This window comes from Falco cherrug, chromosome 10, assembly GCF_023634085.1.
Source record: "Falco cherrug isolate bFalChe1 chromosome 10, bFalChe1.pri, whole genome shotgun sequence".
NCBI classification, from domain to species: domain Eukaryota; kingdom Metazoa; phylum Chordata; class Aves; order Falconiformes; family Falconidae; genus Falco; species Falco cherrug.
Window position 1 is genome coordinate 925576 of NC_073706.1, and position 26494 is coordinate 952069.

The 26494-nt window shown below is 46.7% G+C and overlaps 1 protein-coding gene across 4 annotated transcripts in view; it reads right to left on the reverse strand.

Moving 5' to 3' along the window:
* The window catches only part of DLGAP4 (DLG associated protein 4), a 157777-nt gene that overhangs the window by 11273 nt on the left and 120010 nt on the right, over positions 1–26494 (reverse strand). Inside the window, exon 1 of one of the 4 annotated variants that reach the window (XM_055721693.1) lies at positions 25799–25995. The exons of the other annotated variants lie outside the window; for them this stretch is intronic. The gene's annotated coding sequence lies outside the window, so the exon portion shown is untranslated. Of the gene's footprint in view, positions 1–25798; positions 25996–26494 lie in introns of those variants that run through there. 4 annotated transcript variants of the gene reach the window in all.

Consider the following 26494-nt stretch of genomic DNA (forward strand, 5'->3'; position numbering starts at 1 on the left):
GATGTTTTAGGTGACATGAGCCTCTCAGCAGATCCTTTTCCTCACCAGACAGGTGTGTGTCTGCCTGCAGCAGAGGCTGACCACACTCACAGGGCACCCAGGAGGTGTGTCCCAGCTGCCTCACAGTCCCCAGTGGGGTCAGAGCCAGTCCTGAGCATCTCTGGGAGCCCAGCCATACTCCCAGTGAAGTTGCACAGCTACACCATGTGCCTTATTGACAGGATTGACACATGCCTATACTTACACATCCCAGTATCTACCATATTAACAGCTGAAGTTCCACTTCAAAGAAGTAACTAAAAGGGAAGGGTAACAAAGAAGGAGGAGATCTATGTTTCCAAAAGCATTTCTATATGCCCAGAGATGTTGAGAGGTACTGTAACAGCACTACTGCTACAGGAGGACTAAGGAGCCTGTGACAGGTTGCCAACCAAGCTGCCTTTCAGTGTGAATCTGGACAGGAGCTCAGGAAAAAAATAACTGGGACAGGTTACTATGTCTGGGGACAGAGTTATTTTTCAGCTTGATTAGTCTCTAGCATTGGCACATGTCACGTAAACTGCTTAGGGTAGTCTGAGCCCACAGCTGCTGTGTCTCCAGCTAGGGACAGGAACTTATGCACTTAAAAAAACCCCTACAATAATTCCCTAAAAGGTCAGATGCAAGTACTTTAACTTGTCAAATTCACATGCCAAAACACAGCTACGCACATCCTTCAGCCAATACTTATTTGGTCATGTAAATAGCATGCAACTGCATTGCAAGTTCATCAGTATCAGGCAACGAAGAGCACTGGCATTCATTTCCTACCTGGCAGTCCCGCTTCATCACCTTCCCCATGCAGAGTAAAGCCCCTACACTCAGGACAGCAGCAAGACCTGCTGCAGATGCTCAGGCAGCCCCAACTCAGAAGTGTTTAGCATCTCCAGGCAAGTCAAGCTCACCACTGGGATGCCTCTTTCAGAAGTAACAGATTAGTTGACGCCACTCATGCAAGCACATGTTGAACTGTACCCCAGAGCTGACCTTTGCCTATGGATGGTGCTTTACAGGGTCTGGTTCACTGTGCAAATGTACAAACTGCTAGCACAGCAGGTGGCTCAGAGGTGCTGAAGCAAGTCACTGCAGGATCACTCCTTTTTCCCCATGTTCTCTGCTGGACATCCCCAAAAGCCTCGCTAGGTGTAGCGTACATTTGGTCAAGTCAAAACTTGCGTTGTTACATATGTTTACCTACTCTGCCCTCACAGTAGAAACCTTATTAACTACACCTACCTGACAGAGCACTGCAGGCAGATGGGTAAAGCACTCCTCGTGTGAGCACAGCTGCAGGAACTTTGCCCCACCACAGAAAACTTGCCTGACTGTACAACTGAAGAGCCTCTTGGGTGCATGCTGAAATAGCTCATCTGCCACCAATGCCTGCTCCTGTGCGACACCACCGCTGAGAACTGAGGAGAGTTCAACCATAGACATGCACTAGAGCAGCCCAGCTCCTTGGCTGCTCAGGCACACCTTACTGCCCTCTGAAGTGAAGCTGCACAGGGCTCTGCCTGCCAGCTGCAGGGAAGGAAGCCACTGAGCAGCCCTCAGATGAGGAGTGCCCACACAGCCACTCTGCCAGGGCTGCCTGACCAGACAGCACAGTCTTAAACAGCTATTGCAATTTCGGAGCCAAGTCTTATGCCCAGTCTTGCACAGCTCATCCCAACAGAGCAGCGTAGAAGCAGCCTGAACAGAGCAAGCACAGAAGTACCCCCTCATAAGCTGTGGCTACACCACAAGAACACAGAACACTCATGCTGCCTTGCATTGCTGTACCAGACAGAGGGCTACAGCAGCTATTACCCAGGACAGGCAAGAGATTTGCTGTGGAGAAAGCATGTCTTCACAGCGCTCCAGTTAAATACCCTGTCTTGCCACTCCACACGGCCTCTGTTCTTGCCCCAGGAGCATGCCCAGCCCCAGCACACCAGCTGCATAGTCCCCTGCCACCCAGGAGGGAGCCTCAGACACCATCCCAGTTGGAGTCCAACCAATGGCAGGGGTGTGGTGGTTTTGCTGGCTTGTTTACCAGGAGCACAGCTCCAGTTTCCCAGCTGCTGTTTACACCCACAGGGCTGTAATGTAATTGGGGAAAATAAATCAATTGCTACCCAATATCCAACAACACAGCCAGGCAAAACAAGAGGAGGGCAGCGTATCAGCACAGAAAGGCAGTAGAGTTTCCTGGGGAAGATCGATGGTGTTCAGGGTCAATAAGCTAGATCCAAATGCATCCTTAAACCTACCAACAGACAGTATGAATACTGTTTGTGCTACTCGATACACAGGGGGAAACTGCAGCATCCCCTTGATTGTTGCTAAGGATCTTTTCATGCCATTCAGCTCAGCTGAAGAGCATCCCAGGTTCTGCTAGAAGGCAATCACACAGTACCAACAAAAAAAGCACCCCGTTTATGTACATGTAGTCAAAGGGTTGACTACATGAACTATAAAAACAAGTTTATGGCTCTAAAACATTGCAAACGAAAGAAACACAAAAATATTAGAAGCCTTGAATAACCAGGGATGCTTTGATTAGTGCAACTGCAAGTTAACCCCACCGAGGCCCTCTGCTACCATAAACCTGGGACTTTGACTGTGCAGCAAACCCAGAAACCCCACGTTACCTAAAATCAGTTTCAAAAGCAAAAGTCAGTGCAAGCTCATCTAGAACAGTCTGTCCTTCTCCCTCAACACAACTCTGAACTAAGCTGCAGTGTTTCTTGCATCTGTGGGAAGAGGCATGATACTGAGGAGGCCAGGAGCATCCCTACATTTCTGTAGGAGAAGTGTGTTACTGGACCACCCAAGTAGGCCCTCATGGCTCAGAGGTCAATCCCACCAGTTAAGTGTTCCAGTTGCTGACTTACCCCCTCCAAAGGGCTACAGCTCAACAAAGTATGAAATTGCTCAAGTTGCTGCAGGTCACAGCCTATTATTTTAAAAATCAGCTTGTGGTACACTGTGGAACTACAATTCACATGGGCACTGGAACCAGTACACACCTTATTCTGCAGCACCATCAGCTAAGTTTGCTTGTGAACATCAGCCACACTCCAGAAAGGTGTGGAAGAACAAAAAAGTGTGGAAGTTTTGCTTAAATTTCCAGCTTTGCAGCACTACTTTTCCTGCTCATAGGATCTTCTAAGGCAAACTGTTAGAATTCACAACTGTGCTGTGGATGATTGATTTTTGGAGGCAGCCATGTCTGTTTATAGTCTTTCTTGCACAATTATTTTTAGAAAGCACTGTGTTTCCAAATTAGCATCTTCCACTGCTGCTGCTCTCAGCAGCTTGGGCAATACCCACCGATTTAGACCTGGGCAGAAAAGCAGTGTTTCCAAAGCCTTAAGCTGGAGAGTCCTGCTGAGCCCCAAACCAGCTGGGCATGCTGTGATCAGCTCCTCCCTTTAAGAGAACCAGGCATTTGCTTCTTGAAAGACTAAACATAGGAGCCAAAGTAATACTAAATCCAGCATTGCCTTAAGAGGCCCCTGTTCAAACAATACCAGGCTGTGCTTACCTGCTCAGTACCTTGCAGCACCACCAAGATGATAGCCAAGGTATGTGGTTTTAGATTTAAATATCATAATCACCCTTGAGTGTGCATCTAGCATGAAGTGTCTGGCTGTTTTGTTGCTATGGCTGATTCAGTACAGCCTGATGATATTTCTAATCATTCCAATGACTTCAGGGACCTGTTCAAGCCATCCTCAATTTTGTTAAATTGTCTCAAAGGCTCCAAGCCACACTCAGTTGTGAAGGCAAGTCAGACTGCCCTCAAACACATGAGCAGGGCTCAGACTGCTGTCACATTCCTGCTCCATGTATCCCCCTCTGCATAGGAAGATCTGAAAAAATGACCTCATTTCCTCATGCATAAAGCAACATGCTCTAAAATAATCCCTCCTATGAGACAACTCATTTGTCTTCTAAATGAAACAACCCAATAATCTTGCAGCAAATAAGAACCACCATCAGCTGCATTATTCCCTTGGAGATTTTGGTTTCATGTCTTTGGGCCTGTTTGCCACAGGGTCTCACAGATGTAAGGAGTTGCATTTAGAGGCAGTTTTCAATAGCAAACTGGAACAGCCACATTCCAAGCAGCCTGACCTCTAATTTTCATCAGCTTCAAAAACACTTCAGGGTTAAAACTATGATGAACTGCAGGATGGTTTATTTGCAGAGTCCAAGTAAAAACGATCCCCAGTGACAACCGATCCCCAGTGACAACCGTTACTGAAGACAATACAGGTATTTACTGATTTTGTTGTTCACAGCAATCACGTCGGACCTTATTTTTCTCCTAAACCAAAATGTTTCTAGCCTTTACAGCCATGGCCACAGCAGAGGCCTCCTCAAATCTACATTTGGCTTGTATAGAAGCTGTTTTAAGTATTCTGCAGATTGAAGGTCAAGACACCTGCATCTGTTAGAGACACAGCTGAGAAACCTACCCAAATTTTATTAGTCAACAGGAAAATATTTCTATCTAGACAAGATAGAGAATCCATGTGAGGATGGCATCTCTTGCTCTGAAAGCATGGCTGTCTTCAGAGTGCTGCAGAAATTTCAGAAGAAGTCTTACACTGGCTAAACAAAACCACACTCAGGGAAAGCAAAGTTAAGTGACTACGTTCATTTGAAGAGACCGTTTATGGAAATGTTAAGAACACCTGCTCCCTCAGTGTTTTCCTTTTGTAAATCTTAGTAGTATTGATCTTTGAAAAAATCTCACCTTGATAGTACATAGTGGAAAACAGGCACCCGACAGGAAAGTATGTTGCTGACTGACTAATTTGGGGATTCAGGGATGGGCTGTGGACTCTCAGGTCCCAGTCCTCACTCCACCAAGCTGCAGTCTAAACCCAGTAGCACCCCTGAGTGAGCATCTCACCCACCTTACCATGCAAACTGTACGCCATCTCTGTGAAAGCTGAGCGTGCCCATAAATACTTACAGAGTGACCGGCCCAGTAAAACCCTTCTGAAGCTCTTGGATAATCAAGAGGAACATTGCTAGCACTTCACCAGTCCCCACAGCCCTCAGCTTTGTTTGCTGTACCTGCTTTTTACTTATGATCAGGGAGCTGATACACAAGCCAGGCTATGCTTTTAATCAGATGACAGAGCATGCCCCACTTGCTCCTCTCAAGCAGCAGCACCAGGGAAAAGTACCACCACCTCTGCATTACAGCCCTGCTTAAACCCAGCTCTGCTTAAACAGCAGTAAGCCTTACAGTAAGGATGCTACAGATGCTACAGAGAACACCCACAGACACTCCCAAACCCATCTGCAGCAATTATTATTGGGGCTTCTCTTTGTATTAGAAGAGACATTATAATCTCTCCCCACCCTCCCCCAAACTAATTTTCAGCACAGGTTTTAAAGCAAGTTGGAGCAGCAATAGGCAACTCCACCCTGCTCCAGACACACATCCAGCAAGCTGTCCATCTGTCCTGTGGGACTCAGGCAGGCCTCCAAATCCAGCTAGCACAGGGGAGTAGCTTAAGAGAGCATTCCCTTCCTCTCCCTGCCCAAGATATTAATTCATTATCAAGAACCAAGATCCCTAAACCCAACTATCCTGTCTCAGGAAGTCGCTGGGAAGAGACAAGCCACGAGCATGGTCCCAGGAGAAGCATAACCGCAGCTCTGATGGGGTGGGGGTCCCTGATCCCCAAGGACAAGGCACCTTGCCTTTCACGTGCTAGCTCATTGCCTGCTTAGTGGTGGCACACACATTTTCCCACAAAGGGCATGAAGTGAAGGGAATGGTATACCAGTTCAGCATGCCTTTGCTCTGTACTGGGAATCAGGTTGTGCTTATCCCCTCAACACCCTTGCTAATGAGGGCTAATGCTTAATACACCAAGGGATGTGAAGCAGCACAGCTAGAGAGAACCCAAGCCCACAAAGCACTGGGATCACTGTCCATCAACCACACTCTGCAGTCTCCACTGAGACCAGGCTCCTGCTCCAGGAATTCAACCATCACAGAGGAGTCCCCTGCATGCCCCAGCACACTACTGGGCAGCAGCACATGGACTGTCCTGCCAGCTTGTCTTACACAGGTTGAGCATCAGAGACACCAAACTGATTCCTTCTGCTACCAGACCTTGCCTTGGCCCCAGCAGACCCTGTTGACATGGCTACACCAGCACAGCCAGGGCTGCAGAAGCCACCAAACCATACAAGTCTGCTTCCATAAGCCTACACAGGCAGGCTCAAAGACAGAGATGCCTCTTCCCCATGAAGACGTGCAGCCAGCCTCCAGCCAAATCCCTGGCCATGCAGCACCCCTGTGGCACAGAACAGTGAGCAGAGGCTATCAGAGAAGTGCCAGTGTAATCTTAATGTTACCGAAATCTCGGAATGAAGAACTTATCGACACCAATGTGATGTAGATAAGCAGACACTTTATTAATGGCTGGGTGCGTGAGTGAGTCTTCTCACAATCAGCACACACCAAGTCTCAAAATCAGACACCATATATAGAACTTATTCATACATATTCATTAAGTATTCATGCATAATCATAATATTTTCCGTAAATCATTAACATATTCTCCTCCTATATCTGATCCCGCACAGCAGAGCTTAGAAAGGTCTAGAAATGGGTCTGGGGTACAATTTGGGTACGTGGTATATGAGTCTGTGGTCGCAATCTCCCCCTGCTGGAATTACCTTTTACTAAATTTCACAGTTTCTTGGCAGGTAACCACAAGCTGTTCCAGTCGACTCTCCCCAGTTTCCATTAATCTTATATTCTGACATTTCAATACACTTTCTACATGCAGAAGACTAGTCAAAGACAAAGAAACCTTTCAAACCCTAAATTTATTACCTAAGTTTTAACAATGATTCTAGCCCATTCTTCTGGCCTTGGTACGGGATGTACAGAGGATCTCATAGCAGCTTTTACTGTGCAACTATAAGTTTCATTAAAATATATTTCTTATCCTTCTATATTTATTCTATAAAATAATTTTATAAAATCAAATAATCAATCAAATAAAGTCAATCTTAACTTATTAGCAAATCTGTAACACTAACCCTATGGCAGGTTTTTACAAGCGTGGAAAGCTCTCAGTGACAGGAGTCCAGTTTGGCTTTAAAGCCACACTCAGATACACCATTTCTTCCAGTGTGCCTTTGTCCAGGGGATGCAGAAATAGCAGGGAAGCAAACCCAAGTGGGGGTATCAACAGTGCTAAGGAGCCCTTTACCAGGCTGATGGCAGACCTGGCAGGACTTGTTGCATCACCCAACAGCCTGTTTACTACACGGCTGCACAGACAGCTCCCCCTGAGCCCCCTCCTCACTTTGGGATCCTTCCATTCACACAGCACCACGCTGGCTCTGCCTGGGCATGAGTCATGGCAAGCACGGGGGAGGAAGCGAGTCCCTGGCTGTGGCAGAGCGAGGAGGGGGCTGGCTGGGAGAAACCTGAAGCCTTTCGGTGCATATAAGAACAGTCACAGGGAACCTATGCTGCTGCTTTTCCTGCCCCTGGAGAAGGCTGGGAACATCCCTGCCAATACCCTGCCTACACATCTGGGCCACACAACAGCTAGTTCTCTCCAGAGAATCATCAGGAAGGGGCTGAACTCTCAACGATCTGTGCCACAGAGGATTTCTAGACAGCAGACATTTCTATCAGATCCTGCCACTGGGGCAGGCCATGTGGACTTCCCTGCAGCCAGTGCTAGATCACACAGCTGGTAGGAGAAAGACTCAGCCTGGAGTATGTGCCACCTCACAGAACCCACCCAGGGCACAGCCTCTCCCTCCAGCACAGCCACCACATCTGGGCTGGTCGGCAGCTCAGGACACCACCACTTGCAGGGCTCCAGGAGATATGAGGTCCACTTCAGTAGTATATGAACCACAGCTTAGTGACCACGTATCAGCCAAAAGCTCATCAGGAAGTGAGACAAACTGCACTGAAAGATGCTAGTACAACAGGAGAGCAACAACCCCTTCTGCTAATGCTGAAAGCATCACCTACTTCATCCTCTCAATCCGGAGAGCTGTGCCTGCAGCAGTCTCACCCAGGTGCGGCAAATAAAGCTCCACCACAAAGTCCCACCACAAGAGATTGTCTGCTGGCCTTGTGCAGCAGCACAGACACACAATGCACAGGGTAGCTCTAACACCATCAGCCAGGAGATCAGAGAGACAAGACCTGCTAGCAGAACAGTAATGAGAAAAAGCAACAAAAGGTATCTAGATATTTGCATTCCAGAGAGGATTTTTCAGGAATAGCACTTATCACAGGCCCCATTCCTCCTTGCTTTTCAATACATACTGTGGCAGTTTCAAAATAATGACTCCTTCAGTAAAGGGCTGGGGAGCCTGTTACTGCTGCTGCACACTGCAGCTTTTTGTCCAGGGCAGTTTTGGCTCTGCAGCCGTGACTGGTTGTATTAGAAAGGCCTTGCGAAGAGCAAGAACTATGCAGGACATCCAAGACCATGGATAACATGCAGAGATGCAGTGAAGGGAGCACTGATCTGAACTGGCTGACACAGTATTACCATCACACAATAGTGACCAGTCTTTATGCTCCTCTCCCTGTTTAATGCCACTTTTTCTGCAAGCTTTGCTTCAGGTTATAGCAGCACACAAATTAATTCGGGGCATAAATGTGAACCAGACATGAATTAGCTAGTGCCACTAGGTTGCAAGCTGCCTCCCCTCTCCCTTTGCCACCAGGGGATGTTAACCTGCCACTGCTCTGCAAAGTGGCAAACTGCATGGACCAGGGGTTAGGTGTTTAGAGGAGACACTAATACAAGGAATGACTGAGAATCCTCCATTTATCCACTGCTATAGCCACTTCTAAGTGCACTGAGGGTATTAGTGTTAATCTTCAAAGTGTTTAGGAAAGCTAGTTTAATTAGACAGGTCTTAGTAGTTTTTCTCCAAGCTAGCAGGTTTTTTTATCCGGCAGAAATAAGTTCCACCAGCTAATTATACACTGCATGAAACATCCTTTCCATTTGCCATCACTTCACTTTATGCAATGCTACATCACTCACGGTGGCAGATGCCAATGCTTTTATCTTGCTTCTCCGCCACTGCAGAAGTCCAGGGAATCTTAACACACCTCCTCAAAGTCACACCCAATCAAAAAACATATGGCTAGAAACCATGCAGCACTGCTTGGTAAACCCAAGTCTGTTCTTGTCTATATCAAAGCTCACAGCTCAAACTTACTATTTTAGGATATGCTGACCACTAAAGCACAAAACCAAGTCATTCCTGAGCATATGCTCACATGTCAAAAGGAGACACACTGCAAGCTTTCAGAGTGCAGGCAGTAAGCTGCACCTTGAGCACAAAGTAAGCACACCAACCCAACTGCCTGCTCTCTCAGAAAGGGGAATTAGTCTGTCCAGGGTGGTACAAGCAGCAGTTACTCTGTAGCACTTCCCCACATACCCCACCCCGTCCCTTTCAGCTCAGCAGCCATCCTCCAGACCCACCAGTAACCCATCTCACTTTTTGTCCAGGACCTTTTCACACTTGCAGGAACACAAAGAGCTCCAGTATAGCAGAACCACACCTAAAGCTTTTGGGCAACCAAGCCAACCGACACTAGTTTGGTCCGTGGTGCTCAGGGAATGGCACAAAGGTTTTGCAAAAACTGCACAGCTGCCGAGGCAATATTGGCATGGTCCCACCAACAGACAGTCATGGAAGCAGTGTGGACGGGTTACCATTATTTTAAGTGTACCATTTAAACACTGTTCACAGAAGAGCTGGCCAAGAGGGTGCTGAAAATGCTGATGGCAGCCAGCAACTTGTCAACACAGACTGCGATAACAGGAATGGGCCTGCACTTGTGTCAGCAATAGCCGAGTTCCCACTAGCATGAACAGGGCTCCTAGGGGACTGCTTTATGCCCAAGAACAGAAGCAGCCAGCAATTCTAAAGCCTACCTAGAAGATCTAGAAATTGCCTCCGTTACTGCCAAAAAAACCCATCACTTTATTCAGCATCAAGATTTTCACCACAGTTTTTGGTTACTGTATCCCAAGTTTTATCTGATACAGATATGGACTTGCTGGCATCTGCTATTCTCACTTGCTCACAGGACAAGATTCCAGCTGTTTTAGGCAAGGGCAAGCATTCAGCAGTGCCACCAAGAGCAGCAGAGGTGTTTTCGCCAGACCATTATGAAAAACTCCCCACACCCAAATGACTAGAAATTCTTCATAAGCTAAAAACAAACCACACCCAGCACCCACAGGGCCAGAGAAAGCACATGTGTCAGCAGATGGGGAGACAACACAACACAGTCTCTGTGCAAGGGAGATGGGGAAGACATCAGGCTGAACATACACTCTGTGCTTACCCAGCCTGTGAAAAAGTCTAACCCTTAGCCAAGACTGTCTTTCCACCTGGACATCTGCTGTCAGGCAGCCAGCACTCAAGATTTACATCTTCAAAGCTGCAACCATCAGGCGGTTTTAATAGTTGGATTCAATTGAAGCTATTTCCTCCCTTAGTATGTACAAACCAAGATGTGGCAACATTATGCTAATACTGAAAAATCAAAGTTAAAATTGCTGGGAAACTTCTGTTCACTAAGGCACAGGACAAGCTTTGCATGTTAAAGAAAGCTATTCCATATTCTAATTCACAATTTAACATGGCATTAGTTAATCTTAAGATTAAAAAAAGTAATCACATGAACAAACACGGAAAAGGCTGTAGCAGGTCGCTCCCTCTCCATTAGCATTAAATTTGACAGTGGTTAGCTGTTGCACCAACCAGAAGAGGCAATGCTGCAAGCCGCTCATCTGATCTGAAGAGACAAGGTAAGCCCTTGGAGTCAGAGCAGGCAATTAAGCAAATATTCCAACCTTCTAATCCTTTTGGGTAGGGTACTAGAACACTTTGGAAAGCGTAGCTGTTATCAGTGCTTGGATTTCTGAATGCTGCCATGTGAACTAACCTATGTATACTACAAAGCTGAGCTGACTTTCTTCTTTCTCACTAGCTAAGCACAGGGGTACACACAGAAATGGTAGCATACATCCCCAGTGACACTGCTCACACTGTTCTCCCAGAGGCCAAGAGTCCCAGCTTTGATTTCTTAAGAATTTCAAATATCACAAGCACTTCTAGAACGATGGTCCCTTCTCCCATACTCCCAAGGGAGGGGTACCCAGAGTAAACCCAGCACTTTCTGGAATACTTTGTTTCAGGAATCAAGCAGGCCATTTGACAAAGGAGCCACTGTGCAGGCTGCAGCTCTCCAAGGAAGGAGCACAACAAATCCCAAGCATGAACTGAGAGTCTTCTCCAAATGCATCTGAGGCTCTAACATCTGTGACCTAAATAGCTTCAAGCCAACAAGCCTTCATCTTTACAGCTCAGTTTGGTTTCACTGGAGACTCCAAAACACCAAGCTTCTGGTTCAGTGTCCCACAGCATCCCTGTAATCTTTCGAGTAAAGAGCCCAGACCACCACTTTTCAGCCACAAATACAGGTAGCAGGAGGACTGCCTTCATGCATGCAGTACCTGTTCACCCACACTCATCTGGTCCTCCAGCTTGCAGAACCTGCCTTAAGGGTACTCTGAGGATCGAAGACTATTAACTAGAAAAGGGACAGAAGGGAGAGGCTAGTGAAGAGCCCTACCACATCCATTTAGTTTCTAGGCAACAAACCTAAAAGGCACTGTCTTACTTATGCTTGTTCTCATGCCATTTTGTCTGCCATGGCACCCTTAAGACCTACTCCTTTCTTACCACAGTCTTGAATGCAGTATTTGACCCCAGTAGGGTTAACAGTAAAACCCAGACTCCAGCAAAAGTATTAAATATCACTGGAACATCCCCTGCTGCTTTCAGGAACCTGCTCAGCTGCACAACAGACTACTTTTGTCTTCCTGCCTTGAAAGCTATGTGACACAAGACTTCCTGGCTTAATTTCCCATCCTGCTTATATTTATTCCTGTTTCCAAATGAGTGATCTAGTCTCCCTCTGCATCTTTCAACCCACCAGTCGTATAACTCGAGCTACAAAATAAACACCATCCAAATCAAACTCAGAAATCCTAGGGTTGTTCTGCAGGATATTCCAAAAAGCTTCTTCCCAGGACTCCACCTGTAAAACACTAAATACCAACAAGGTGAAGCAGAGCTTTCAGCACTGGCACTTTTGCTTTTCCTGATCTGTTGCATAACACAAATGGAAGAGGTTAGTCTAACAGGAGGGGAAGGAGGTAACAACCACTGATTTAGAGTGGCTTGAGGAAGGTGATGAGAATGATCTTGAGTCAGACTGTTTTGAATTTATTCCAACAAGAGAGAGTTAACCAGGTGTTTTTGGAAGAAGCCACTTCTTGCTGAAGCACAGCAAGACCTACCTGACCTTCCTGAAAAACAGTGCTCACTTGATCTCCTAGAGCTGATGGGCTTCCAGGAGAGGCTGCTGCAGGACAGACTACCTCAGCTATTCTTTAGTCCAAAGAGTTGTAAACACGTAATGAGCAAGCTTGCCATAGTGGCCTGTTTAGCAGTGGAGAACAGCCTTAGAAGCAGCCTATCCCACAAAGCTGTCATCTTCAGCTTTCCCTCCTAGCACATACAACAGTTTCACAGGGCTCCTCCCAAGTGTCTGCACTCATAGCAGGCAGTACAAAGATCAGTGGGGTTTTTTTGATTGCAAAGCCCCTGCTCCAAACAAGTACAGAAGCCTTTTGTCAGTTACAGAGTAACCTAAGCAGTAACTAAAGTGGTGCCATGAAAAAAACATAGAATCTGCTGGACTCTTTGACAGAAGACATCAGTCCAGTACCAAAACTAACATAACAGCTACCGTGGGAACGGCTTTGCTTCTTGTATCAGAAGCATACCAAGCTTAAAGTTCCAGAAAGGAAATTATGGGGCATTTTGCTAGGGGTCTCCACAATCACAACCTGACCTGAACAGCTGTGCTCCCAGTCCTTCAGAGAACATGATCAGAGGTCTCAGCACACTGGGGCTGTTGCTAACCATGCCTGTACCCATCTCCCCTTTCCCCATACCTCCGGCCCAAAGTCCGAGCTTTCAAGCAGCTGCTACAGGACAGAGGTAAAGATAACTCTAAAGCATATTGACCAAGAAGTTCTTCCTGCAAGGGCAGGATGGAGCGAACAAGCTAAAGAAACTGCTCCTTGCAGACACTACCTCACGCAACCAAGAATGAAACTGTTTTGGAGAGAACCAGCTCGGACTTCCTGAACAGCTCTTCGGAGCAAGGAGCTGACCTTGCAGCAGCATTTGGAGGTGGCCTGACCTCAGTCCCACACCTACGCCAAGGCAAGTATGCTGTCATCAGCTCAGTGAAAAATCCCACCTCTACATTTCTCTAAAAATCCCAGTCAAACCAGACACTTTGTTATAAAGTGCTGGAGTTATTTCTCCATTTGGCCATGTCCCCACACTTGGCCAGGGGACAATTTTAGGCTTGGAATGAATTACTGCATTCAAGCAGCCACTCCTTGTCATGCCAGTTGTCCAACACCAAGACCAGCTGTAGGATGAAATTCACAGTAACAGCAGCTTAGCCTTCCAAATGCCCATCTTCCGATGCAGTGCTTTCCAAGGCAGTCACCAACTCAGCCTTTGCTGTGTTTAGCTCAAAGGGACTGCTGAGAACATAGCTACACTGGCTACCCAGTACAGACAACACCGTATCAGCTACTCAGGGGTTAGTCAGGTAAGTGCTTTCAACCTTCAGTGGCCTAGCAGAACAAGAACCACCAGATAAAAACAACCAAATCGTGACCAGGTACACAAACCTAGAGCAGCATTTAATTTGTGGGGCACAGTAAGTTTGGGGTCAAGGAGAGCTTATGCAGCAGCAGGTCTCCAGCTGCATCTGCTCTAGGAAGGGGTTGATTTGACAGAAAGACCAACCCTTCACCAGTTAGAGGATGGCAACATACACCAGGAAACAGTGGTTGCCTCTCAGAGGGGGAACACTGCTCTGCCCTTGCCACTTCAGTCTGAACCACAGAACTGTATCCAAGCACAGACCCTCAGCGCATACTACAGTGGTCCCAGCAAAGGGGACAGTGCACTTGAGTGGCTTGGGGTCACTCGATGTCTGTGATACCAGGCTGGGAAACAAACCAATCCAAGCCCTTCTACATTCTCCTAGAAAACACTTCCAAGAAACCATTTAGGTATGTACCAGAGCTACAATTCCAGAGGAAGAGACAGCCAGTCAGGATTCCTGGATCTAGGCCACACCAGAAAAGTTCAGATAGATGTACCAGATAATGACTGAAGATACTTCATAATCATAGTAAACAACTGAACACCAAAGGTCCATTCCTCAAGAAAGCTACTCCAAAGCCTCAGCCAGGGTTTTGATGAAAATCAGTGGAACAGGATGACTCTGCCACAGGTCTCCTCTGTACAGCTGCAGGCAGCCAGGCAGGAGAAACACTTGTGAACTTTCTGTCAGCAAGAGAATGATAGAGCAGGGAGAAGTGTTGTCAAGAAACTGAAAAAAAAAACCAACAAAGGGAGTGCTGAAACAACATGCTCCCATTACAGCACAGGTTAATGGAGACCTAAAGCACACGCTGCAGAAATTAATTTTCTCCTCACTATACCTAAAAAAACAACTACATTCTCAATTCTGTCACTATATGACAGCAAGAGAAAAACTGCCTTTATCCTAACAGCCTCTCAAAGGCCAAAACCAACCCAAAGTGCTTCTGAAGATAAATTAATGGTCCCAAGGCAAGTGAAGAGGTGGGACAACACCAAGTAAGTGCCTTTAATTTTCAAGTGTCTGATTTCTGTTGTCTTCCAATCACACAAACCTGGTTAAGGGCTGGAAGCTCTCCTGCTTACTCCAGCTTCAACTGCACATTAACCCTGTCAGAGGGGCTGGTAAGTTCCAAGAAACGAGCAGGGCCCAAATGTCTGCTGTCTTGCAGCAACCTGCAGGGCTGCTGCTCCATTTGCTTCAGTGGGCATTTGAGCACCTGGCTGAAGGCAGCCAACTGCACAAGGGTTATCCTCCCTCCTTCCAGAAAAGGAAGCGAAGAGCAGCTAGGACAGCCATTCCTGCACAACTGACCACTCCCCACGTGCTAGGGCTAGCATCCTTAGCACAGTCATCAGGCCAAGAATGAATCCAATCTTCAGACAGGGATGTAAAGCTGCTGTTGCTATTACTGTCTCAGACATCTAGAAGACATAGGATGCCTATCCGATGAGAGCAGACAAGCTTCATACCAACAAGCCAGTCCTGAGACTGAAAACTACATTGCATTAAAGCAGTGATAGGAATAAAAGTTCAACCCCCTTTCAGGAATAGATTCAGTTCTGTTTTTCTAGCTGCAACCAAGATGCACAGTACAGCTGAGGAAACAAAACAGTAACAAGTTATTTTGGATACCGTTTTGTAAAGAGATGCATGGCCAGTTATCTAACCTTGGGAACACTGATAGGAGTAGGCTCTGAGAGAGAGCAGCAGAGCACTTGCACAGTTATTTAACTGCAAGCTTTGAGCAGCTTGCATCATCTGTTAGTAAATTTCCAGGAGTCTGCTATGTCAGCAGCTTATGCTGCAGGACACCTGGAAGAATTTGTGAAGTGCCACTTCCCCTGGGTACCTCAGGATTGTTCCCTCCTCTAGCCACTAACAGACAACCATGAGGACAGTTAGAGGAGGTATTTCTACAGCTATACTGTTAATTACATTAATTGACAAAAGATCTGACTCAACTGCTGTAGAGCTTTGTGCAAGCTGGGCCTCCTACTCCCCATAACAGGGATGCCTTATCCTTGGGGAAAGGCTGTAACAACAGAACTGAGTCACCTTACACACAGCAGGCTACAACTTGGACATAATCTATGCCAGGACAGCCTACTGATTTCAGTATGATCTGCCTACCCTGGCAGGCTTCATACCAAGGAGTCATTACTCTGAGTGCTTAGAAAAGCTGCATACAGCTTGCTCAGTTATCAAGAAGCAAGGCATGAAAACCAGGCATTTAAGCAACATTAAACATAGGGTCTTCTGTGCAAGTTAACACAGCAAGCATGTATGAGATCCATGGACAGAAGACCATGATTGACACCTGTGAGATCAAAGGAAACTCTGAATATAGAAGCACCTTATTAGATGGGCAGCAGAACTGAGGATATTAACTCTGTCAAACTGTGGTGACGCTCCCCACTGCAAAGTGTTACAGCAACAGAGCCAAGGGACAACAGCAGAGCTCCGAGCAGGGAACAGAAAAAGCAGGGCTACAGAAGCATGCCAGAGCACCAAAGCCCTTTTCCTCCCACCCTCACCTTACAGCAGTTCACTGTTCCCCACCACACGGTGCTGCACAGCTTGCAACTCCAGTTACAGCCCACGACCATGTGCCAGGTGGTCCCACACAACTGTGCCACAGCAGCGCAGGGAGCTGGGGAGCTGAGGTCTACAGCTGCAGGATCTGAGGTTTATTAACATTCAACTAATTAAGTTGAGGACAGGAGAGATCCACATAATTTGTGGTTTGTCCAGGTCAGGAAGCCAAGCATGTGGCAATCTGCAGTACAAATATTAGTAATCTGTAAAATTAAGTACCATGTTTCCCAAGAGCCAGGATCATATCTAACTGAAATATAGCACACTCTCCAAAACTGCTGTCTGACAGGACATGTGTCTCTGGGAAGCACAGTCTCTCCTCCCAGACTATTCCATCTGAGAGACAGCTTTAGAAGTGCTCCCTGTTCAAAGTTAAGGGAGAGAGTTCATATACTATGGCAGTGCAGAAGGAAACTCCTAGATATAACTGGTTTAGGTGTTTTGAATGAGCTGGTAAATTTTGCACAAAAGCATTGCTACACCCAAATTCTGCAGGTGCTTAGATATGTACACACACACACAATTTCAGGAATTAGTCAAGAATGCATTTGGAAGTTGAGTACCTCCATCCAAACTAAAACCACCCTTCAATTTATTGTCTTAAGGACTCCAGCTCGATCTCTCTCTTTGCTCACTTCTGCAGCAATCTTGAAGTATGAGCATGACTTAAGGGAAATTTGAACACGGTATAAATTTACACAATCACTAGAAGCCTCACAGTACCAGATTGCTACTTCTTCCATCAGGAAGTTACATTCTAGGCTGTTCTGTCCTTTGTCTATCTAGCCAGACTGAAGTAGTAGCCATCCTCGTTACAACATGTAGCGCACTGAACACTGAGAAAAGCACGATAGCATTTAAAGTTAGAGATGGCTTCTGGCAAGCAAATGATCTTGCAGCTCCCAAGTCCAGGATGTAATCAGACAATGCTCAGGAATCTGAGAACTGTTTTGTGGTTTAGTTCAGCAGCTCCTGCCAGATGACCAAATTTGCCTTAGGTTTTGGTTCTTCCACATTAGGTGCAAGAAGCTTCAAAACATTACATTATTTGACAGTTCCTTCACGTTTCATTATTTGACAGTTCTTTTACGTTTCATATATACAATGTATATCCTCTGTGCATTAGTTATCAGAACAGTCATTAGTTCCTGTTAGGCATGTATGTCAGAGCAATAGAGCACAAAGAGCAATGGCATGGAATAATTGCTTCTGAAGCTTTAAAAAGCTATCAGTCTGACTGTGGTAGGTGGTAAGCCAAACTCCATCCCATGATGTCCCACTGTCATTTTGAGTGTTCAGCCCCTTAACAGAGAGGGAGACTTGACCTGCTGGCTCTCTGAGTGTGCCTGGGAACAAGACACTAGACAAGCTGAACCCAAGAGCAAAACAGAAGACAACTCAAAACTCTGGAGGAAGACTACACTTCAAAAACCCAAACCTACAACTAAACCTAAGTTTCCCTATAATTAGGCCAAACCAGCTGTCCCCCTTCCCATCCCTGTTCCACTTGCTGTTAGCAAGTGCTGCAGAGAACAGTGCAGCCTCACAAGGTGAACAACAAACATCTGCTGCCTCTCAAGGCAAGAAATACAACCTCAACACACACAGTTAAGCACAACTGCACTCTAAGGAGCACATGAGCTGGAATCACAACACCTGAACTTAGTAATTTTCAGTATCTTGAGAACAGTGGCCCAGATCTTCATGCTCTGGTACCTAAAAGACTATCAAGTAACAATTCAGATGTGTTGTTAATCACCCTGCTTTCTGAAAGTATTTATCAATACTAGAAAAATTAGACCACCTAAGCAGAAACTCCTTACTAAGAAAATTAACTTGCTTCTTTTATCAATGACACTTCACCATAAAGCCAGCTAAGAAATTTATCCATAAATCTCACCTGTAAGAGGAAAAAGGAACTCTTATCTTTACATTTTAGATACTGGAACATGCAGAAACCGTGCAGAGACTGGAGTTGTTCCATGACAGAACACGCAAAGTTCCTCCTTCAGCAGATAGTGCTGAACTATTTCCTGCCTGCATTTATGATTGCAGCTCTACAAAAACCCTAGCTCTTATCTTCACCACTTAGAGACACAGGAAAACAGCAACCAAAGGATCAATCGAAAGAGCCAAGAACTGCAGTCAGTGCTTCCCAGCAAGAGACACTCCACTGGCAGCCTACCGACCCTGCTCACTGGACCTTGACGTGTTACACAAGACAAGGCAGCCATAAGCAGCCACACTCAATCAAGAGCCCTGGCGAGTTTGGCATGAATCAGCTGTGGTACGGGTGAACAGGCTCAGAGAGCCTCAGTACAACCAGCCAACAGAACACCATCCGCTGCACCTTTTAAATAAGAAAGGCTGTTAGTAACTTGAAGCCAAGTGTGTGGAGAGAGCAGACAGAATATGTCACCATAGGCCGGCCCATGTCACAGCAGAACATGCACAGGTATTTCCTAAACCAGCACAGACCTCCTGCACACATTCACTCTATGAAAACCTCAAAGAACTTGGAAAACCTGGGCAAGGGCTTAAGCACAAGTTGTGGCTTCTGAGCACGCTTACTGCAGGAGGCTACACTGCCTCTGTGGCCAGGTGTGCAGGTTTTCAAGCCTACTAGCTATTCACAAGCTTCCTGCAATCCTACAAACAGCATTAAGCACCAGCCAGTCTTAACACCATTGAAATGAAACTTTTACAGTTCAGTTTTCAGCACCAGGAGTTCAGATCAAGAAATGCATCTGACTGCTACCCAGCTATGCTTCCCTTCTATCTTTAAAGTTTCTCAGTGTTGCACAAACCACAGTGCAGTAAAACTGCCCAAAATATGCAAATACCACTGACACAGAAGTGATTTGCATCCTTGAAGTGTGTCACTACCGGCTAGACAAGGAGATCTTTAAGACTGAAAGCAGCCAGCTGCCACCATTGTCCCCTTTATGTTCACCCTGCACATAACACATTAGTAAGCAGGGCTCAACAGGAGTGTAAGGAGTCCAGGCAAGCACAGACCTTGGTTCACGAAGGTATTTTCCTTCTGCTGAGGGGTTAGAAAAGAAGGACAAGACAAAGAGCAAACACATTTTAGCAAAGGAAAGGACTCATCTTTTGCCACTCACTGACCAGCGGTTACTGTGAAGAGACACCAAGAAAAAAAAAAAGTCCTTACTTGATCATTCTGAAGCACAGCAGCTTAGCTAAGTGGGAACCTGAGGCTTCCAGACATTAAGTAACTTCACTTTTAGTCATCTACTTAAGAGCACCTGCCAGCTCTGCATTATCTACTTTTCTCTGTAAGTTTGCTTTGAGCACAAATTGGTGTTTCGTTAACCTCCATCTCTGGGTGATGTTTGCAGGAACTCTGTTTACCTTTGAACAAGTATACATGGCCATTGCTGCTACAGGATCAGGCAGCTCTCGTTTCAAAGTCTTTATCAGAGATCACACAAGACAACTTGATTTTCATGTCCAGGTCCTGGCTTCCAGCATGCAATCTGTTAACTTACAATCTGAACAAGCACTTGGTGTCACAACCCTTAACCAGCTGCTGCTGAAAGGATGCCTGAAGTCTCAGCACTAGAAAGATGCCCAGACAAACCCACAGCAATTTTCACTACCTTATCTTTCAGGCAGGAATGTAATTTCCTTTAACATCTCAGATACATTTTACAGAGTTATTCTGCACAAATTGTCAGTGCCCACTCACCCTTCCCTTTTAAGTTTTGATACAGCTTACCATCCTGTAGATGACCATCTTCTACAAAAATATCTTTTAAAACTTACTTGAATCAGGTATGTGTCCTTATGTCTAAACTTCAGAGAACTCAGTAGGAAAACACATTAATTTGCAGGGTATTAGATTTTATGTTTCTGTTCCCATGCTCAAATAGCCAGCCTACCTTGGCTAGCACCTCAGTTTTTCCTTCTGCAAGTGTATCGTTATAGACGCCAGCCAAGCCACTCTGAGGGATCCAAGAAACCTACAAGTACTGAGGGACAGGGTTGGCATGGGGGAAGAGGATATCATACAATGCAATTGCAAGGTTAAAGCATCTGCAATTAAGTCCAAGGCGGTCAGTGTAGCCCTGCCAGCAGAAGCAGGTAAGAGGCTGCAGACCAGGAGCAAGGACACCTGCTGCACTGGCATTTGCTGTGACAGAAGAGGGAGTCTCTGCCTCTCCTGTTGACCTCCTGCTCCCCAAAGCAGCACAACACTGACCTAGTTTTCCTTTGGGTTTGTAGCAGCAGCCACAGAAGAACCAAGCAGAAAGCAAGCCATGCCCAGAGATTTGGGGAGCTGTTCCTGTTCAGCCCATTTCAGAGCTGGATGACTGTTCCTCACTGGCCAGTTATGTGCTAAAAGCAACAGGGAAAGGAGACAAGCTTCCAGGCTCCCCCACAGAGAATCATTAATTCAGTCAGGTTATTCATATTTTTGAAAGTTGGGGTACAAAAGCAGCCTACACAGCATCTTCTAACAAAATTATGGTATATAATGGACTATTCAGAACCTACAAGTGGAGATTATATGGGGTCAGATTATCTGATGTACACTTGGCATTCAAGTCTGCCAAAAGTAATCACTGGCGTAAGAATAGAGCAACTGACGATATCAGATCACCAACTCATCCACAGAATTATCTTCAGTGAACCCCTTAGGGCAAAAACAGGTTTGGGGATAAAGAATTCTGTGCAGAGTCTCATTCTGAAAGAACAAGCCATTTCACAGAAACTTGCTCATGTAGTAGAGGAATTTGTTGGGGTTAACTGTGTTTAGATAAGCTCATGAGTAGGGACACAAGGACTAGTTTCCTTCTAGGAAAGAATCTATTCATAGCCTTTAATAGAAAACTTCAAATACTTTGAAATTAGCTGTTTTGCTGTATTAAAGGAAACTTCACCTTTTCCATCCCATAGATGAGGTAGTTTTCCACATGCAGTGAAAACTGAAGGCATGCTAAAAATATAGCTAAACTTTAATCTACAAGTCATGCGTGGTTTGTTGTCCTAAACAATTTCAGTCTTACACCTCTAATTCATTTTCTCCTCTATAGTAACTACAGTGTTAGAAGCCTTAGAGTCAAGTAGCCTTGGTGTGGGTTGCTCCACAGCTCTTGTAGCAGTCAGGAAGAAGGTGACCAGTGTCAGGAGAGAACTAAGACATTTTCTACCCTTTACAGTTTTTAAACCAACGTTGGTTAAAAAGCAGGTTTTGGTATCTTTGGCCAGACAGCTACCCATTTTAAGATCAATAGCACTATGAATTAATATGAACAAATGCAACTGGCCTTGCAGTCACATTTTTCCCCTAAACAGGACACTTATCAAGGGTTCCAAGGGAACAGACAAGGTGAAAAACACTTTGTCTTCATGCTATGAGCTGCTCTAGCCTTTCGTCTTTAAAACCCAGCAATTCAGAAGATAAATTAGAAAAAGAAGAGGAGTCTGTCAGCAAAACTGCTGGTAAACAGTTTTGATCCTTTCAGGAAAGGAGCCAGAAATTTCTCTCACACTGAAAAAAATCAACCTGTTTCAGCTTCCATGTTACATGAGATTTTATCCCTTTTGTCTGAATACAAGGCTGCTTAAAACAAGCAAAGCAGAAGGGAGAAGATGTACTATTGTGCTTGCCAAGCAAGTGCCAGGCGCAATAGATTACAACTCAGAGCAGCCCAAGCCAAACTCTGCCAGTGCAGTGCACAGGGTCCTGCTGAGAGCAGCACAGGCCAGCACCCAGCAGTACGAGAGCACCCTCATCTCACCCCAGAGCTTCAGATACCCCTACACAGAGGGAAAACCTGCAAGGCTCCTCCGTAGTATCAGGAGAATACAAACAGAAACATTACAGCTAACATGCTTCTGTGATAGTTATGACAAAGCCCCTTTATGAAAAATGACAGATAACTGGAAAGCATTTGCTACCCGATTGCCAGGTCAGGCACTGAAGATCACCCTGCCTCCCATTAATCAGGAGGAGATTAGTTAATATTTGAGTAGGCTGTTACAGCTCAAGGCACAGTATCAAGTGCACTGTGCCATGCTCTCAACCAGACCCCTTACGAGGAAACAGGTAAAGCTGAGGACAAACACATGGAAGAGATTGTTACAGAGCAGAATACAACACATCCTCACATGGTCTTTACAGTGGCCAGTCATGGCGTTTTAGGAAGTAACAAGAAAGTTCCCAGCATTTTGGCAAAGAACAGAACAAAACCATGAAAGCAGCCCAGTTCTCTGCTATGTTACCATATCCACTGAGCTCATACATGAAGCTGTACAAGTCAAAAACTGTTGGCTTTCATGATTTCACATAGCTCTCAGCAGCCCAGCTACCCCATTATGTGCCTAAGTATTCCCACAGTGGAAACAGCTGTTTCAGAAGCATTGGAAAGGCAAGAGACCCCAAAAAGTTCCTCAAAATGCCACCCTGGTGGTACATCAGCTTTTCTGACTGATGTTAATGCTAGCTGGCCAAGCTCAGTACACCTCTTACCCAGTCACAAGAAGCCCTTCCACACTGTGAATGGAACGAGGCCTAACAAGTACTTGGGTTTTTAGCATCATAAATGTTAACAGGGCTCAAGTGAAGCAGCATAGCAACAGCCAGAGGTTTTGGGCCTCTTGCCACATTTGAAGTAAACTCAACAACAGATACAGCAACAGTTTTGAGAAAGTGGTTATATTGCACCTCTTCCACCATTGCTACTAAGCAGCAGCCTTAAAATCACAGCTGTAATTCAGGCCCATTTAAAAGCTCTGTATCTTCCCTGAAACTTATTGAGCCATTCTGTTTTTTTCTTGGAGCTATTGATTACTGGGGTGGATGAGGTGATGGGGATTATTAACAACTGCCTCCCAGCCACTTTTCAGTGATGCCACAGCTTGTGACATCATGACTGTCTCCATGGCAACACAGCAACATAAATGAATCCAAATAGGAGGCAGCCAATTAGAACAAGAAAGCCCTTTTGTAGTTGGAACCATAGTAATTGACAGAAATAGGAGAAGCTTTATAGCAAGTACATAATTCCAATAATAAAAACCTTGCTTTTAGCTTGCCAGGTGAACCTAAAACCCCCAAACCATGGCCAAGTGTAAAAAACCCACCCTTCTAGATGGGAAACCCCACAATATCATCAGCTTCTTTCCCAGCTCTAAACACTGAGCACAGCCTGGATCAGACAGATCATTTTCCCTCTCCTCTCACATCAAGTTCTCCATTCCACTGTAGCCTGCCCACATGCTTAGGAGGCTTCTCAGCCTGTCTTGCTCAAGCAAAGCCTCCCAAGTGCCTTTCAACTGGCTACAATTAGCATGCATGTGTGTCTAAGGGGACCACACAAAATAAGCCAACCCAAGGCCAGTCACTAAATCCATAGTCACTCATGCCAGCTAAGACTTCACCATCAAGGATGAAGCACATTCAGGATTTGAAATAGGCGGTATGAACAAGGTCTGGACCCTCCATATATATATACTATCTTGTTTTGAATCTCCACATCAATAGCAGACATACAGGAGCAATCTCTGCTAGCATAAGCTAAATTGTTACAGTGCTGTTGGGGTAATGTTAATCCAAATCTGACTCCCTGACCAATTTCCACCCTACAGCGCATGTTAATCAAGAAGCACTTGCTGTAGTCCCAGAGATAACACTACTGCTGTACTGCTCCATAGTGGCCAGGAGCAACACAAAGCTAGTAGGAAGTCTGCAGGGTAAAGCAGGTGTTTAGAGTGCACTGCAATCAGGCTTTAAGCCTGGGGCATCTCTACTTTGTCTACGGATTCAGCTCACTAAATACTAGCTACATTTACAGCATTTTTCTTTTCTCAAGCAAGTCTAAAAGCTGCAGCAGTCCATGAAGAAGCTAAGGCTATACTTTCCAAGAAAGCAAGCTTGAAGGTGTAAGCTACAGCATGAAGTCAGGCCACTTGCAGCGGGAAGAGCTGCACCCAGCACAGCGTCACTGAACACGCTCATGACTGATGGTCAAACCTCCCAGGGTAACACTGCTCCCCAGACCTGCAGTGCGCAGACCTCTATTCTGTTCCTCTCCTGCGACTTGATGGGAAGAGAGGCACATCACTTTTGGCAGGGGAAGCAGAGCACATAGGTCCCTAGTACAGGCAAGCTCATGGTGTGTGGAGGCTGGGCAGTAATCAGGTTAGCAGCTGTTTTGTGATAAGGGGCACAGCTGGCTAAAACTAATTGAGCCAGCTTAAAAAAAAATGCTGAAAAGCATCACACCATAAGAATTAGCATAGAATAGATTTAACAGGTACCCTCAACAACTGCAGCATAACCAGTTCTCAAGCATAATCCATCCGAGTGAGATTCTTTGTACACTACACTTTTAATAGCTCCTACCTCAGTCTGGTAAAGTTATTTCACATGGAACAGCAGGCCTTGAGTTAAGGCTTTAACAATGACTAGGGCTCCTGCTAGGATTCACCCAGCCATTAAAAACAAGCCATCCTGTGGCACACTTCTGAGAAGTGGGACAACAGGGCTCCTCAAGCCACTGTCACCTGTGAACACAGCTGGTTCAAACAGCAGATGCACACATTCCTGCACACTTTTGTCTGCAGAACAGCACCTGAGCAGCAGCTCTGGCTCTTACAAGCTAGAGTTCTACCCTTTGAAAAGGTTTTAGTTCATTCTTTACTTTGTTCTGACCTCAGTGCTCCTGATACATGAACTTCTTCACCCTTATTCAGAAGCTGTCTGAACACATAACACCACCCATACCCAAAGCATGTTTTCTAACAGAGCAAGAACTAGAAGAGAGCAGAAAACATGATTTTCTGTGTGAACCGTGAGGCCTTGCAGCACTAGGAAAAGCCATTAGCTACAGAAGGGAAAGAAACCCAAGAGATTCAGAAATGACAACTGTGGAAATAACCAGCCTGTAGTTATTTTTAGAGCTGCCTCCCCCAGCACCCAAGATATTCAGAGCCCTTGAAAAACATAAATCAAAGGTAAGTGCACAAACAGCAGTGACAGAAGAAAGCAGACAGTGCTTTAAAGTCTACTGCTGTCACAACACCAGCAGCCTCAACGGCTGGCCCAGTTCTGTCCTTTGATTCGAGGCGGCCTCATTAGCCTGAGCTGTGTTTTGCTCTGCCACCGCGACAAGCGCGTCCCCGGCTGCGGGGGGCGGCCGGGCCCTGCCGTGGGACAGGGCCGCGCCTGCGGGGGGCGGCCGGAGGCGCTCCCACACGGCTCTGGGAGCCTGCCGGTAGTGAACGCCCGAGGTGACGGGTCAGGGAGGGCTCCATCTCGCTCCCCTTCCCGCCCAGCCGCCTCCGCAGAGAGTCGACGAGGAGCACAGCCCCCACCCGCACCTGACGGTGGTGACTCACCGGGGCACCGGCCCCGCTCCGCGGCAAGAGGGCGGCCACCGCCGGCGAGAGGCTGTCGCCGGTCGGGAGCCCCCGCCTCGCACCGCACCGGCGGGCTCAGCGCTCCCCCTCAGCAACCAGACCAGAGCGGCAAGGGCGGGAGGCCGGGGCGGCTCCGCATCAGCGCCCCCCGGCCCTGGCGGCAGCGCGGCCCGGCCGCGCGCCTACCTCGCCCTACGGCCTGCTGCAAAGAGCGGCGGCCGCAAAGCGCGGGCGGCGCGACCCGGGGGGCTGCGGCCACCTCCGGCCCGCGCTGCCCGGGGGCACGGCCGCGGTGCTGGAGCCACGCAGCATCGGCAGCACCACCAAGGTGTCCCGCGGGCTCCCGCTGGGGCCGCCGGAGCAGCGCAATCCGTCAGTTACACAGCCATGAGAGCGTAACCCGCATGCCAGCCCCAGGCATGCCCGGCCCCCTCCTGCTTAGGGGCCCGGGCTCCAAACGCACTGCTTGCAGATCTGCTCAGCCCTGCTGCCACACAGACACTGTCCCCCTGAAGCACCACACAAACGAACAGCCCAAGCGGGACACTGCCAGCCACCGCGGGTTGGAGGGGGCACAGGCCTGTCACCGACAAGTGCGCCCATGGCTGTGTGCGACGGGCGCAGCCAACTAGGAACAGTGTCTGCACCGGTAGTTACACAGGCAAGACGAATGAC